This window comes from Chiloscyllium plagiosum, unplaced genomic scaffold, assembly GCF_037043375.1.
Source record: "Chiloscyllium plagiosum isolate Xiang-an unplaced genomic scaffold, Cpla_swu_hap1 HiC_scaffold_42, whole genome shotgun sequence".
Classification (NCBI taxonomy): domain Eukaryota; kingdom Metazoa; phylum Chordata; class Chondrichthyes; order Orectolobiformes; family Hemiscylliidae; genus Chiloscyllium; species Chiloscyllium plagiosum.
In genome coordinates, this window is record NW_028270180.1 from 9,414,209 (window position 1) to 9,431,223 (window position 17,015).

Sequence of the window (17,015 nt, forward strand, 5' to 3'; positions counted from 1 at the left end):
TATTATAACTGAGTAACAGTAACAACAACGAAGGGGGTGGCCAGTGTTAATTGGAAGGGACACTTAGCAGGGTAGACAGTGGAGCAGTATTGGTAGGAGTTTCTGGAGGTAATTCAGGAGGCACAGCAGGAATTCATCTCAAGGAAGAAGAAACACACTAAGGGGAGGACAAAGTAACCAGGGCTGAGAAGGGAAGTCAGAAACAGCATAAAAGGCAAAGGAAAAAAACATACCATTTGGTAAAGATTGGTGGGAAGCCAGAGGATTGGAAAGCCTTTAAAAACTAGCAGACGATAACTGAAAAAGCAATATGGAGGGAGAAGATGAAACGTGAGAGTAAGCTAGCTTGTAATATCAAAGAATATTGCAAGAGTTTGGTTTGAGATAATAGAGGCATTGGTGGTGATCTTTCAGGAATCACTGGAGTCAGAGTGAGTCCCAGAGGATTGGAGAATGGCTATATGTAATACACCTGCTTAAGAAAGGAGGGAGGCAGAAGACAGGACAGTTGGCCTGGCCTTAGTTGTTGGTGGAACTTTAGGGTCTGGATAAGATTACGTGGTACTTGGGAGTGCATGGTAAAACAGCACTGAGTCAGCACAGCTTTGTCTAGGGGAGGTTATGCCTGATAAATCTATTAGAATTCCTTGAAGAGGTAATAAGCAAGTTAGACAAAGGAGAGCCAGAGGACATGATCTATTTAGATTTCCAGAAAACCTTTGATAAGGTACTGTCGAGGAAGCTACTAAATAAGATAAAGCCCATGGTGTTGGGAACAAGGAACAGGCATGGATAGCGGATTAGCTGACTAGCAGAAGGCAAAGAGTGGGGATAAAGGGGTCTTTTTCAGGATGGCAGATAATGAGTAGTGGAGATCAGCAGGGTTCCATATTGCAACTATAACTATCCACGTTACATATGAACAATTTGGATGAGGAAACTGAAGCATTATTACTAAGTTTGCAGATGACACAAAGGTAAGTGGAGGGGCAGGTAATGTTGAGGAAGCGGGGTGGCTGCAGAAAGACTTGGACAGGCTAGGACAGTGGGAAAGGAAATGGCAGATGGAGTAGAATGGTGGGCAAGTGTGAGATTATTCAATTTGGTTGAAAGAATAGAGACGTAGACCATTTTCTAAATAGGGAAAGGTTTCAGAAATATAAAACACAAAGGGGCTTGGGAGTCCAAGTTCAGGATTCTCTTCAGATTAACATGCAGGTTCAGTTGGCAGGTTCAGGGAGGTAAATGCAATGTCAGTGTTTATTTCAAGACGGCTGGAATGCAAGAACAGGGATGTACTACTGAGGCTGTATAAAGGTCTGGTCAGACTGCATTTGTAATATTGTGACCAGTTTTGGGCCTGTTTGTAAGGAAGGAGGGGTTCCAGAGAAGGTTTCTAAGAGTGATCCCAGGAATGCAGGGCTTGTCATAGGAGAAGTGAGTTTGGACTTTGGATCTGTACTCAATGGAGTTAAGAAGGATGGGGGAGGATCTGATTGAACTTTATAGAATATTAAGAGGCCTTGGGACAGCAATGTGGAGAAAATGTTTCCTCTCATAGGAAACTAGGTAGGACCCAATGATACAAACTCAGAGTGAAGGGATGACCTTTTAGAATTGAGTTGAGGAGGAATTTCTTCAGTCAAAGAGTGGTGAAACTATGAAACCCATTACTGCAGTGGGCTGTGGAGGCAATGTCATTGAGTGCACTTAAAACAGAGGTAAATAGGTTCCTGACTGGCAAAGCAGAAGAGAGGAGAATGGGGCTGAGAGGCACATCAGGAGAAAGTGAGGACTGCAGATGCTGGAGATCAGAGTCAAAAATTGTGGTGCTGGAAAACCATAGCCAGTCAGGCAGCATCCAAGGAGTAGGAGAATCAGCGTTTCAGGCATAAGCCCTTCATCAGGAATGAGGCTTGAAAAGCATATCAGCCATGATTGAGTGGTGGAGCAGACCTGATAGGACAAATGGCCTAATTCTGCTCCTGTGTCTTGAAGTCTTATAAATGTATTAACCTCAAGAACTTTAGTGAGTTGGAACGATTGTCTAGATTTCTCCTCACATTCCTATTGGATTTATGAGTCACTATCTTGTCCATGTGCCTCATAGTTTTGGTCTCCTACACAAATGGTCCTTGGAGCTTAACAGTCAACAAGTATGAAGTTCAGGGGTTTTGTGATGTTTGCAGTATGTGTTGATAAAATTAAGAGTAAGTGGAAGACAGCACTGCCATAGTTGATTGTGGAAAGTACAAGTGTCAGGTGATTGAGTTGGAGAAAGGAAAAATGATTGGAGATTTGAAGTGAAAACATTGTATTTTTAGATGTCAAATGTTTTCTTGTATCTGATCAGCAATACAAATTATCAATTCTCCCCAGTTACAGTTACGATATCTAATCTTCATTGAATAATGTTGGTAGAGTTAAATGGTAATGTCGCTAACCTACTCATTCAAAGGTCCAGCTTAATACTTTGGGTTCAAATTCCACCATAGCAGCTGGTGGAACTTATAATTCAATTAATAAAAATCTGAAATTGAAAATCTCCCAGTAATGGTGAACACAAAACTGTCATTGACTTTTGGAAAAACCCGTTTGGTTCCCTGATGTTCTTCAGGGAAGGAAATCTGTCATCCTTACTCAGTCTGACCTACATTTGACTCCGCGATGTGGTTGACTCTTAACTACCTTCTGAAATGGCTGAGCAAGTCACTCAGTTCAAAGGCAGTTTGGGATGAGCAACAAATATGATGCCCATACTTGATGAAAAGAATAAAACCAGTGATTTTAGTTGTAAAATAACTTACTGCAGAATGCTGTGAATATCATTGTGTTGCCTGGCAAGTCAGACAATGGCATGACAAGGATTGAAGTATTTGTTTTGCTCAAAGAACATAACACAAATTGTCAACACAATCCAGGAATACAGGATAAATACTGGTGCACATTTGAAGCTTGCTAGGATATCAGTGCACATTGAGCTCCATGCAAAGACTTGACATGTTCCTGAGAACTTCCTGAAAATGCTGACACCTTTTAGGTGTGGCATCCTGCAAATATTAAGACAGTGATTAGATTAGATTAGATTCCCTACAGTATGGAAACAGGCCCTTTGGCCCAACCAGTCCACACCAACCCTCCGAAGAGTAACCCACCCAGACCCATTTTCCCTCTGACTGATGTCAATTACCACTACACTATGGGCAATTTAGCACGGCCCATCTCTGGATTATGGGAGGAAACCCATGCAGACAAGGGGAGAATGTGTAAAATCCATACAGACAGATGCCCAAGGCTGGAATTGAACCTAGGACCCTGGTGCTGTGAGGCAGCAGTGCTAACTGCTGAACCACTGTGTGAGCCTAGCAAATGATAAACTCGGTTGGAAAAACAGTTTCCGCTGTCAAAGGAAAATGCCATGTTCACAGCAGTAATTTAACAAAATCAGGCAACAAAAACATCATAATAGTATATCAGTTGTGATGATACTATGGCTTTAAGAGGTGTATCTTGTCCCGTTTTTTGTTTTGAAGAGCGGGTTTTAAGTCAGAGGTAATGAGCTGTCTATTGAAACCCCATAAAGTAAACTGCTTTAGTATTAGTTTTTCAGTAGCAGCTGCTGAGGTCTTGAAGACGGATGTGGAAGCTGTTTTTCCTCCCTCAGTTACAGATAAAAGCTGGGATTCTCTCCCTGCAACTAGAATCACATGTGAGACAATCTGTTTTACTGAAATTACCTTTGCCAAGGGTGTGTTTATTGGTTGGAACAGTTACTGTTTAATAGTTAAATGATCTATTATTCTGTTTAAGTTTTCCAATAGAGTTAAGTTATTCCAATTTCTTCTTTCTTTTCTTGTATCTTATCTATAGTGTATGAATAAACTATGTCTTGCTTCATATTGAGTAGTTTGACCAATTGAATTGTATCTGGAACACGACTGTTTACACTTAGTTTAAAATAATAAAACATTCGGGTCTAGACTACCTTTTGAATTTATTTTGAGGGGCTTTGGTCTAGTCCATAACACAGTACAGGAAAATTAGGAAGTCCTCAAGATATGGGTTTGTGTATTGCAGTTCACTGAGAGTACCAGAGCTGCCATGACAACCAACGCCAGAAGTGAAATCTCTCAGCCCTTGAGCAGCCTCGTCAATGGTAAGAAATGTGAGAAAACGTGGTGAGATTAAAAATATTGGAATTGAAAGAAGAATCATGATTCTCCCCATAAGACTTTAATCAGGATTCTGAATCTCACTCGTAAGCGTTGACTACCTTATTTCCTGCGCTTCTATCTCACTGTTAGCTAACCGGGCCTCATTTACATGGAGCTCCCAATTTTCCACTCCTCTCCTGGAAAACAAGGAATGGGTGATTCCTGACTCTCAGGGTTACCTGATGGATGTAGCTTGCTGCTTACTTCTCCGAGCTTCCAGTTTAAATCCATTCAATGACCCGTCGTTTTGTGTTCCATGGACAGCACCGGCTTCCATCTTCATCCACGGAATAATACACAGAATAAAGCACAAACACTAGCCTCAGCACATCACTGTGGCTGCTTTCAGGCTAATGCATAATGCACTATAGCAGCTCACCACTGCACTTTGGAGCTGACATTGCAATTACTTAAATATTCAGCTCTAACTTTGCAATGTTCCTGCCTGGTCATTCTGCACGCAGGGAGATACACTTATCTCATGCATCTGCACAGCATGCATTTTGTAGTTCTTAGCTTCCTTTCTCTTAACACGCCTCACATTGCCATTACTGTGAGGTCACACCTCTGGCTTGCGCTGCCTTTTAACACAGATAGGAAGACAGCCTATCATTGTTGGTGGCACTGAGTGGTCATGAAGGTGGGGATGTTGCTGTATGGCACCAAGCTATATCAATGTCACACTGACAACATGTGCCAGCAGCTTCCATACCAGGCATGGTGGCTCAGTGGTTAGCACTGCTGCTTCACAGTGACAGGGTCCCAGGTTCAATTCCCACCTCGGGCGACTGTCTGTATGGAGTTTGCACATTCTCCCCGTGTCTGTGTGGGTTTCCTCCCACAGTCCAAAGATGTGCAGGTCAGGTGAATTGGCGATGCTAAATTGCCCATAATGTTAGGTCCATTAGTTGGAGGGGGATGGGTTACTCTTTGGAGGGCCAGTGTAGACTTGTTGGGCCAAAGGGCTTGTTTTCACACTGTAGGGAATCTAATCTAAAAAAAAACACAATGTACATGCATCAGTCAAATGGCCATGTCTCAAAAATCAAAGGAGACCACTCCTTAGTGCAATCAAGAAGTATTACAATCAGTCAGGGGTATCATCACCGTAAGAACATCAGAAATAGGAGCATTATTGTCCTTGGAAGTCAGTCTGGAGGTTGAGTTCATGGTCAGGGGGTTTGAGCAATAATTCATTCAGGGGACGTGGTTGACACTGGCTGGGCCAACACTTATTGCCCATCACTAATAGCTCTTGAGAAGATGACGGTGTGCTGTCTTCTTAAACCACTGCAGTCTATTTGGGGTTGCTACACCCACAAACTCCAAAGGTAGGCGTGGAAACTGAAGCAGTGACAGGAGTGCATTGGTAATGTGGTTGGGGGAGTGTTTGCAAGTCACCAGCTTTCTAACATTAATGGGGGAGAGTACATGGTTACCATGGACTTGGCAATGCACTAGGCCAATGGTTGAAGCAGGGGAAAATGAGGAATATATACGGTCCAATAAAAGGGTTGGAGAGGAAAGTGAGGAGCCTAAATGCTGATGGTATTGACAGGAACAGCAATACAAAATGGAAGATGATGGGTGTGGGAGTGGACTCTTGATATTCAGGTTGAACCTGTATCTTAGTCACAGGAACACAAGCTGCTAATGCGCTATCTTTGACCAAACCAAAACTGCAATAAAGAAACAAAATAGGTGTCAACACATTCAAAGCAGGTGGAAAAGGTTAATTATTTGTGCAGCAAGGGCAGGGTGCCAATGCTCATGATGGTGAGGCCCTGATAGAGGCAATTGCATTAATCAGGCACTCAATAGGACCACGCATCCTCCATCAAATTGTGCTTCATGTGGAGCCCAAACATTAGCCAATAATGTCTATTTGAATCATTGCCTCAAGCAATCATGGCCAATCCATTGCTTATGATAAAGGAATATTTGTCATTTTTGTGAAGCTGATTGTGATCCCACTCAAACTTAAAGGTGTTATCTGCATTTATTAAATCAGACACATTCCACTGGTGTCACTGCTGGACAGCGTCTCTGTTTACTTCACATACTGAACTGTAAGTATTTAAGGACATGATCTGTTATATCAATGGTGCATTTCTTGGGTGTGTTTGGGGGGAGGAGAGGGCTGGGGATACAGTGAGGGTGTAGTCCTGCCAGATTTATAATCTCCTAATATGGTTTAGCAAAATGCCTTACATCACATTCAGCTGCATAGAATGAAATAACTCAGAGATCCAATGAAGAGGCCTGACATTTCTCACCTTCTGAGAGGTCTCCATACCAAAATGTACATTTACACACACTGAAGCCTTGATTGTGTTTCTTGTGACTGCTCAGGAATCACATAATGAAAAATCAATTTTGGCTCTGATATTCCCCACATAACATCAGCTCACTCACCCTGAATGGATTCAACAATGGCTTGTACAATTGTTGCTGCTCTTGTCTCAAGTTGAAGAGGCAGAAAGAGACATCAATTACAAAGGCATCTGCAAGGCCAGGAACAGCTTCCAGAGGGAGAAGCAGCACCTGAAGGGACTCTCAGAGATGTGAAGGAGGAAGAAGGGAGTTAGAATTTACCACCTTCCCTGGAATTTCTCCCAGGTGTCCAAATCCTACCTGGTTTGCCAAGTGGGCGGCACGGTGGCACAGTAGTTAGCACTGCTGCCTCACAGCGCCAGAGACCTGAGTTCAATTCCCGCCTCAGGCAACTGTCTGTGTGGAGTTTACACATTCTCCCCGTGTCTGCGTGGGTTTCCTCCGGGTGCTCCAGTTTCCTCCCACAGTCCAAAAATGTGCAGGTTAGGTGAATTGGCCATGCTAAATTGCCCGTAGTGTTAGGTGAAGGGGTAAATGTAGGGGAATGGGTCTGGGTGGGTTGCTCTTTGGAGGGTTGGTGTGGACTTGTTGGGCCGAAGGGCCTGTTTCCACACTGTAATGTAATCTAACCTACAGCTCAGTGCTTCAGTACACGTCAGGCGGCATTTAAACCAATTGAGTCTTCACCTTCAGCATCATTTCCGTTCATAACCATCCTCCATGAGGAAGAGTTTGAATGCGAATGCAGCACTGGACATCATTCATTCCTGAATGAGTGTCCCCTCCCTCATCAAACAGATAGTTAGAAAGAACCTTCCTCTCCAGAGACGTGACCGTGTGGTCATACACATGAGGTTGCAGTGTCTTGACAGCACAGAAGAAGACAGATGTGTCATGCCTGTTGGCCATTTGTTTGGCCGCCAGTGCCTTCCCCATCCACCACCTGTTCTCTATATCACAGGTTTGTTTTTGGTCCTCTGCCTTCAGTCGCCTGTACGCTTACCTTTTCCGAGTACACTTGTTGTTTTACAATAAGCTTTTGGCTTAACAGTTCTTGGATCTTCGGATCATTCTCATCAATCTAGTCTTGGTGTTTCCTGGTTGAGTGGCTGTCTGAGTTGTTTCAGGCATTGTCTACAGCAGACACCTCAAGGTTCTGGAGCAGTCCCAGCGACGCTGCCTGTACAAGATCCTGGGAATCCGCTGGGAAGACAGACGCACCAACACCAGCATCCTCGACCAGGCCAACGTCCCCAGTATCGTGGTACTGACCACTCTACCCCCTTTATTGGCTGCGATGGGCTGGGCGTGTCGTCCCCATGACCGACACGAGGCTCCCTGAGCAGGTGCTCTACTCCCAGCTCCAAAACAGCAGGCCAACCCCAGGTCCTCAAGGCCTCACTGGGGAAGCGCAGCATTCCCACAGACACCTGGGAATCACTGGCTCCAGGCTATCCCAAAGTAGGGGAGGAGCATCTGGGAAGGCGTCAAGCTCCTCAAGACCTACCATCAGGAAAAAGTAGAAGCCAGGGAAAACAGCAAAAGGAGTGCACTGCCACACCAATGCCCCCCCTTCCCACGATCACCTTCTGTCCCCAGCGTAACACAGCCTGTGGTAGTTGCATTGGTCTGTTCAGCCACCTACAGACTCACCCTGAGAGTGGAAGAGTCATCCTCCTCTGCAAGGGACCTCCATTGAATGAATGATTGAGTGTAGTGACTGTAGAACATGAGTGGAGGCCAAGTCCAATCACAATGCACTCACATTACCTTTGGCTTCACTGCTTTCTTAATAAAAATGCAATGTCTTGGCTGCACACATGACCATAAGAGATGAAGAATCCCTAATGTTGACAGCTATCTGGGATGCTTGTCAGAGACGACCAACACTTCTACCATTCAATTTCCAGTATCTTTGGGAACTGTGAAGGGACTGCTTTATTCTGACATGTTAGCCACCTTAACACTTCCCATAGCTAAAATCCCAATCGATCAGACATGTGTAGATTGAAAGTGTCTATATATTATCAAATGTTACAGGGGCTTTACAATTATGAGTCACCCATGCAACATATGTGTTTATGTTCCTTACCTTCTCACAACACATAGGTCCAATTGTGAGGTCTGTAGGTGGGTTGGAGGGAGCCTGAACTGTAGATGACCCTGTTGGCCTGGAAGATTTGTGCAGGTGACCCCGGGGGTATTATTGTTTTTATTGCTAGATTATTAATCCAGAAACTCAACCATTATTCTGGGGACCTGGGTTCAAATCCTACCATGGCAGATGGAATTTAAAATCAGTAAAGACTCTGGAATTAAGGGTCTAATGATGACCATGAATCCAGTGTCAATTGTTTGAATAATCCATTTGGTTTCCTATGTTCTTTCGGGGAGGAAATCTATCATTTCTACCTGGTCTGGCCTACATATGACTTCAGACCCACAGCAATGTGGTTGATTCTTAATTGCCCTCTAGGCGATTAGGGCCCAGCCAAAGATGCCCACATTCCATGAGTGAATGAAAATGGAAGGAATGAGTTTGATGGACTTGGGTGCTGGTGATGCAGCAGGAGAGTTTTGATGTGTTCCCAGTGAATAAGTAAAAAGAGCAGAGGGTAGGAAGTCATAGAGGTCCTACACTGTGGAAGCAGATCATTTGGCCCATCCAGTCCATACCAACCCTCCAAACACCATTCCACCCATACCTACCCTTTCCCTGTAACCCTGCATTTCCCATGGCCAATCCACCTAACTTGCAAATCTTTGGACTGTGGCAGGAAACTGGAGCACCCGGAGGAATCCCACGCAGACACGGGGAGAATGTGCAAACTACACACAGACAGCTGTCCAAGGGTGGAATCGAACCCGGGTCCCTAGCGCTGTGAGACAGCAGTGGGCCACCATTAGTTGTGTGGGCAGGGATGAGGTGGGAGAGAGCTGTTTAATGGAGATGCTGCATATGGTAGTGAGAATTATAGACCCTTAGTCCTGGTGATCTTAGTGTGTAATGACAGAGTTTGAGTGAGTGCAAGACAGCAGAAAGGTGGTGGTGCTGGGAGCACACTAGTTTAGTATGAGGAATGGCACTGACTCAGGCTGCTGGGTGGGTCTAGGCTGACTGGATCTGATGGCGTTGCTCCCTGCAGGATACAGGCTGGTCCTCCTCTTCACTGGCACCTCAAGTTTCCCATCCGAAAAGTGAGCTGTGAGCTTTCCCTTCTGGGCCATGTTCTCTGTGGATATGGTCCGGCTGCACTGTGTGAGGAGCAGTTCCTAGCTTGTAGCATTCGAAAGGGTGTGAGGCAGGAGTTTAAATATGGCACTAGCAGGGAGAACAGCACAAGGTCCAGGCAGCTTCAGGCACTTCAGCGTTTGCTGCCAACACAGGCTCCAGGATTGACAGAATCAATGATGTATTCATCTAATTAAGTAGAAAGTAACACTCATACCTTTTTCACTAAAATGCTCTCCAGGGATATGAGAGCAATTACTCGTATAAGATTATTAAATAAAACTGAAGGAGTATTTTAGGCAGCCAGTTTCCTGTTGCAATAAAACAAAATGATGTAATTTAGATTTTGTTACAGTGGACATTTGGAACTCGGTCAGAGAAGGAGTCATAGAGCTGTACACATGGAAACAGACCTTTTGGTCCAACTCATCCATGCCAGCCAGATATCCTATATTAATCTAGTCCCATTTGTCAGCACTTGGAACATGTCCCTCTAAGCCCTTCCTAATCATATACCCATCCAGGTGCTTTCTAAATGTGATTATACCAGCCTCTTCTTGGAGGATCATGGAAATACTTTTGGGGTGTCCCCAAAGCACCTCCCGAAGAAATCAAACATCCCTGATGCCCTCACAGGAGACACTGGCATGTAGCTGATCAAAACAGAGGCACCAGACACACAGAGAGAATTTGCTGCTGCAAATTTGCAGAGGTGCAGGTGAGGTCTTGGAGGCTACATGCAAGCCTCTAAACAACGTGTCAACCTGTAGCCCACTTTCGTACCCCATGCCCTCACCCATGCTCCAGGTGGCAGGGTCTGCAGATTGCATGTTGGATTTATCAGCCATCTCCGAACCCATCAAACCAGAATGGAAGAAAGCGATCTTCAATCCTGATTGCTATTGAGAAAAGACAGACTATGCAATGACGGTTGAACCTTTGCAATCGGAACTAGACTTTAGCCAGCCCAAAAAGCTTGCTGGACCATGGGATGTCAAGCTTATTTAATACATGAGCACTTTAAACTGAGTGACTCATTTGACAGGGGAGCCATTCAGCCCATCCAGCTGCCCAGTCAGTCAATAAGATCAGGACTGACACCTGATAATCCTCAACTCCATTTCACTGTCTTCGTTCCATAATCCTCGATTTCCTCACTGATTTAAAATCCATCTATCGCAGCTTCAAATATACGTAAAGCCCAGCATTGACAGCCCTCTACAGTACAAATTCCATGGATTCATTACCCACTGAGAGAATTTCTTCCTCATCTCTGTTTTAAACAGACCTCCCTTTCTGTTAAATTATGGTCCTAGACTTTCACAAGGGGAAACAATCTGTCTGGGTTTGCCCTGTCAGGTCCTCAAAAATCTTAAGTTTCAGTACAGTCACCTTGATTTCTATCAGTCCTGGGTTTAGATGATTTTCTGGTTGGAAATGACAAACAGGATTGTGGATAACCAACTGGTCAGAGTGCAACAAAAAGTAAAATGGATAAAAAAATCAATGGAGAATCAGTACAGTGAAAACTAGAAATACTGCAGGTGTCAGATCACACAGGCCGTTGGCCTCATAGAATTAATATGTTGTGAAAGCAAGCCATTCAGCCCATTGAGTCCACCTCAACTCTACGAAGAGCATCCTGAAGAAGGGCTTATCCTGCTCGATTCTCCTGCTCCTTGGATGCTGCCTGACCTGCTGAGCTTTTCCAGCAACACAGTTTTCAGAAGAGCATCCCACCCAGACCTACCACCCTAACCTATATTCCTGTAATTCCCATGGCTAACCCACCTACCCTGCACATGCCTGGACACTGTGGGCAATTTACTGTGGCCATTCCGCCTAATTTGCACATCATTGGATTGTGAATGGAAACTAGAGCACAAGGAGGAAACACAAACAGACAAAGGGAGAATGTACAAACTCCACACAGATTGTTGCTTCAGGCTGGAATCGAACCCGGGTCCCTAGCACTTTGAGGCAGCAATGCTAACTGCTGAGCCATCGTGCCACCCCCTGTACTTCTTTTTGGGTTTCCTCGTTATCCCTTTCTATCATTGAATAATTGCAACCAAATGGCAGGTGTCCCAAAAATGTTAATGTTGTTCTGTAGTCCAAACCTCAGTGGAAACATTTGGATAGTTACAAAAAGAAAAGAAAATCTTGTTTCATACAGGATTTTTCATGACCAGTTGACACCTCAAAGCATTTTTCATCCAATCAGCTGTTTTAGGAGTGGAGACAGTCTTATAATGTAGGAAATTCAGTCTATTTCTGTCTGTTTGGCCCTGTGTTTTTGTCAATGAACAGCTGTTGGTTCAGATGGCAACACTCAGCACATTCCATCTCCATAATGGCCACTGACACTTCCACAAGGGGATTGCAACATTATTGCTGTGGATTTATTGCAAATTAATCTACACCTAATTACTGGAAAAGTTCGATGTGGTACAGGGTGTGCAACATGATTGTAGAGACAGGAAAAGTGTTCCAATGAAATTATTTCCTCCCGTTCTTAGTGCAAGTGTTAACTCTTAAATCTTAAACAAGTTAATCCTTTCATTGTTTTCATCAGGAAACAATTTCTTGTGAAGATGTTAAGCAGTTGTGTGGTAGTATCACAGAACTGTCATGGAGCAGGAGGGCTCGTCTCTGCTCTAGCACTCTGAGCATTTTTAGCTTCGTGCCAATCTGCTGTATTTTCTCTTAAACCCTGTACATTGTTTTGATTTAAATAATCATTTGATGCTGTTTTTAATACCTCCATGGAACCTTCCGCCAGTATGCTTTCAAGCACTGAGTTCCAGGACCTAACTACTCATTGTGAGAAAGCTTTCTCTTACCTCGTATTGGCTTTTTTGCTCACAAAAACACTTTAAAACTATTCCTTCACAATAGCTGCAGTAAGTGTAGAGCACTTATTACGATCCTGAGCTACTGGTAACTATTGTTTTGAAAGTATCTCGATTTGACTTTTTAATGGAAGGCCTTATCTCTTTAAAATAAACAGGATAAGGTAAAATAATGAGCAAAGGGATTCTATACACAATAATATCTGCATAATTCAACAGCTGTACAGTTCCTTAGAGTACTTACATATTAAAAGGCTCCTTCAAACTACAGGTGAAAGTGGGTACTACAGATGCTGGAGATTAGAGTCAAGATTAGTGTGGTGCTGGAAAAGCACAGCAGGTCAGGCAGCATCCGAGGAGAAAGAAAATCGATGTTTCGGGCAAAAGCCCTTCATCCTTCAAACTACAGTCCAGCTATATATTGCTCTCACACCTTCTACATTCAGTTAATCCAAAGCTCGAAGAACTGGAACTGGTGAACTGATGAAATTAACTCTTAGGTTTGCTCTTTGAGTCCACTCAGGGAAACAAACTGAAGAAAATGCCTACATAATATTAAAAAATTCCATGAGAAAGCAAAAGGAAAAGGTAAATCTCCACATCCTGCCCAATGTCCACACGGCAATACATAAAATGAAGTTTACATTAATGGTAAAGTAAATGCAACTGCTGTTATTGTTCTTTTAAACAAAAAACTTAAAAACTAGCACAAGTACAGAATCTGGTAATTCCTAATTCCCAGTTGGTTGCAAAAATACTACCTCTAGCCAGGGACACAGGATCCAAACTAACAGTCTGCCAAATATCAGCTCATCCAAACTTTAATTATGCTTGAGCAAAATTTTTGTTGAACTTGTACTGACATATTTTGTCAAAGGGCAATATTCTCTAATCTGAAAAACATAATTCACCAGTGCGTTCAAAATAATCGTGTTTTATTTCTTAACTCTTGAGTCCCCCTCAATAAAGTAAGATGAATGGACCTGGATTGTTCTGTTCCATTTGCCAGAAATAGAAGTCTTTGAGCCACCTTTGAAAGTTGTATTTCCTACAATTTGTTTTCAGCTATTTTGCCCATTGATGAACACTATAGATGGTGTCAACCCATGGTCGAGTGGATTGATGGGTTGGCAAGTCCAACTCTTGCTGGCAACAATCAGGTCAGCATGAATACACAATGACCCAACCTAAAATATCAAGCTGAGGCTCATAATGGAGTGGAAATCCAACTCGGGAGATTCAGTCATTGGGGGCCAGCAGAAGTTTCAATCATAAGGAAATACATAGCTCAATCCCTATGTTCAGGCAGGGCACTGAAGGAAACCTGCGCCTCCTGGAAGGAACTTGGATTGAATTAATCTAGAAAGAACCAGGTGGTAGATTTTGTCATTGATACATGGGAGTTGCTGGCTGGCCAGCATTTATGGCCTGTCCCTAGATGCCTCTAAACCAAGTGGCTTACCAAGCCATTTCAGAGGTCAGTTGAGAGTCAACCACGTTACTGTGGGTCTGGTGTCACATGTTAGGGCAGACCAGGTAAGGATATGAGTGAATCAAATGGGTTTTTCCAACAATGGTATCATGTTCATCATTGGATCCTTAATTCCAGATTATTATTGAATCCAAATTCGACCACCTGCAGGATTTGAACCTAGGTCCCCGGGGCATTAGCTGAGTTTCAGGATTAATAGTTTAGCAATAATACAACTAGGCCATCAGAATCATAGAATCCCTACAGTGTGGAAAAGGCCATTTGGTCCAACAAGTCCACGCTGACCCTCTGAAAAGTAACCCACCCAGACCCATTCCCCTACCCTACTATTCTACATTTACCCTTGACTAAGGGTACCTCACCTCACCTACAAAATGGGCAATTTAGCATGGCCAATTCACTTAATGCGCATATCTTTTTCTTGTGGAAGGAATCCAGAGCACTTGGAGGAAGCCCGCGCAGACAATGTGCAAACTCCACACAGACAGTCACCTGAGGTAGGAATCAAAGCCGGGTCCCTGGTGCTATAAGGCAGCAGTGCTAACCACCGAACCACCGTGCCACCAGCTCCCCTATGGTGCTAGTGTTTTGAAAGGATGAGAATGAATGGTAACCACAGTCTCATCCAAACCAATCTTGTGATGCAAAATGGCCTGTCACATAACAGACAGGAAGAGGCTGTGACTCACCCTCTGCAATGCAAGCGAGAGATATGTTCCCCAACCCTCAGTTACAGCCAATGCCGCTGGGTCAAAGTCCTTGGAGCTCGCTCCTTAAAGGCCTGTGTGTCTACCTACAGCACCTGGACTACAGCAGTTCAAGAAGGCAGTGCACCTCCTCAAGAGCAACTAGCATGACCAACAAGTGGTGACCCAGCCAATGATACCAACAAGTGGTGACCCAGCCAATGATACCAACAAGTGGTGACCCAGCCAATGATACCAAACCTTGTGAATGAAATAAAAAAGTTTCAAACTGAATCACGGTATTGAAACATTTTTGAACTTAAGGAATTAATAGTTTCCAAACTGTTTGGAAACATTGACAAGCAGTTAGAGTCATAGGGTCATACAGCACAGATACAGACCCTTCGGCCCAACCAATCAATGCCGACCATGTTCCCAAACAAAACTAGAGTCAAAACGTGTGGTGCTGGAAAAGCACAGCGGGTCAGGCAGTATCCATAGAGCAGGAAAGTTGATGCTTTGGGTATAAGCCTTTCATTAGGAATAAGCCTGATGAAGGTCTTAAGCCCAAAACATCTTCTCTCCTGCTCCTCGGATGCTGCCTGATCAGCTATGCTTTTCCAGTACCACACTTAGAGTCATAGGGATGTACAGCATGGAAACAGACCCTTCGATTCAACCTGTCCATGCCGACCAGATGTCCTAACCCAATCTAGTCCCATCTGCCAGCACCCGGCCCATATCCCTCCAAACCCTTCCTATTCATATACCCATCCAAAGGCCTTTTAAATGTTGCAATTGTACCAGCCTCCACCACATTTTTGACTCTGACTCTCCAGCATCTGCAGTCCTCACTTTTTCCCAAATTAAACTAGTCGCACTTGCCTGGGCTTGGCCCAAATCCCTCCAAACCTTTCCTATTCATGAACTTATCCAAATGTCTTTCCTAAATACATTTATCTACCTTATTGCATGCATTCCAGTGGGCAACCTGGGTTTAAAATTTGTGAGAAACACCAAATTACTGCAATGAACGAAAAATAAAGACTTGCATTTCTATTGAATTTCTCATGTTTTCTGAATGTCCAAGGCATTCCAAGAAAGGATAATGGAGCAGCTATAGCACAGGAGGAAGCCAACCCACCCATCATGCTTGTGCTGGCCCTTTGCAAGAGCATCTCAGCTTGTCCCATTGTATTATGATGACAGATCAGAACCCTGAGGTATGATGGATAGTTCTAACTTTTAATTACAAAGCCTGATTTCTTTTTTAAGAGAAGGACTGCTATAGTTAATAAAAAGACTGCAGATGTAAATTCAGTGCTCTCTGGCAATGTCCTGTATGGAACCCTTGGTATTTTGTAGCTGTGGACTGTCAAGGAATCTTCAGAGAGAGAGAAAGAGTTAACAGGAAGAGAGAGAGAGAGAGTTAACAGGAAGAGATACAAAGGCCTTGATTATCTTCTCCCTCTCAGCAGAAAGCCTCTTCTGGCAGACATATTTTGTGTTTATTCTTTGGAGGAATATACAGAAATGGGGACTTAAAAACTGACAGCAACACCACCCTGTGAATGCTAACGGGAGAAGATGTGCTAATGGAAAAAGCTGAGCTCGTCAACTGAAACATGAGCACAATAGCCTTGGTTTGTGTGTTAGTGCACTGTGGAGGTTAAAGTGGAAGAGCCACTCACCAGTATCATAGAATCTGTAAAGCGTGGAAGCAGGCCATTTGGCCCATTGAGTCCACACCCTCTGCAGAGCATCCCGCCCAGATGCAACCTCCTACCCCATAACCCTACATTTCCCATGGATAATCCACCTAACTTGCATATCCTTGGATGTTATGGACAATTTAGCATGGCCAATCCACCTAACCTGTACATCTTTGGACTGTGGAAAGAAACCCACACTGACATGGGGATAAAGTGCAAACTCCAGACCGATAGTCGCCCGAGGGTGGAATTGAACCCGGGTCCCTGGCGCTGTGCGGAAGCAGTGCTAACAGGGATTGCAGGTAAAAGGATCTTTCACTTTGAGTGCTAGAAGGCAGCTAGCTCACAAGCCAGTTGAAAGTAAACAAGATGATAGAAGGACTCTGAATATTACCAGCCAACCACTGCCAAAGAGAAACATACAAAAGGATTTCAACTAACTTTAAAATGAGAAATCCTGAAATTAACTGTTTAACTATCAATATCCTAATAT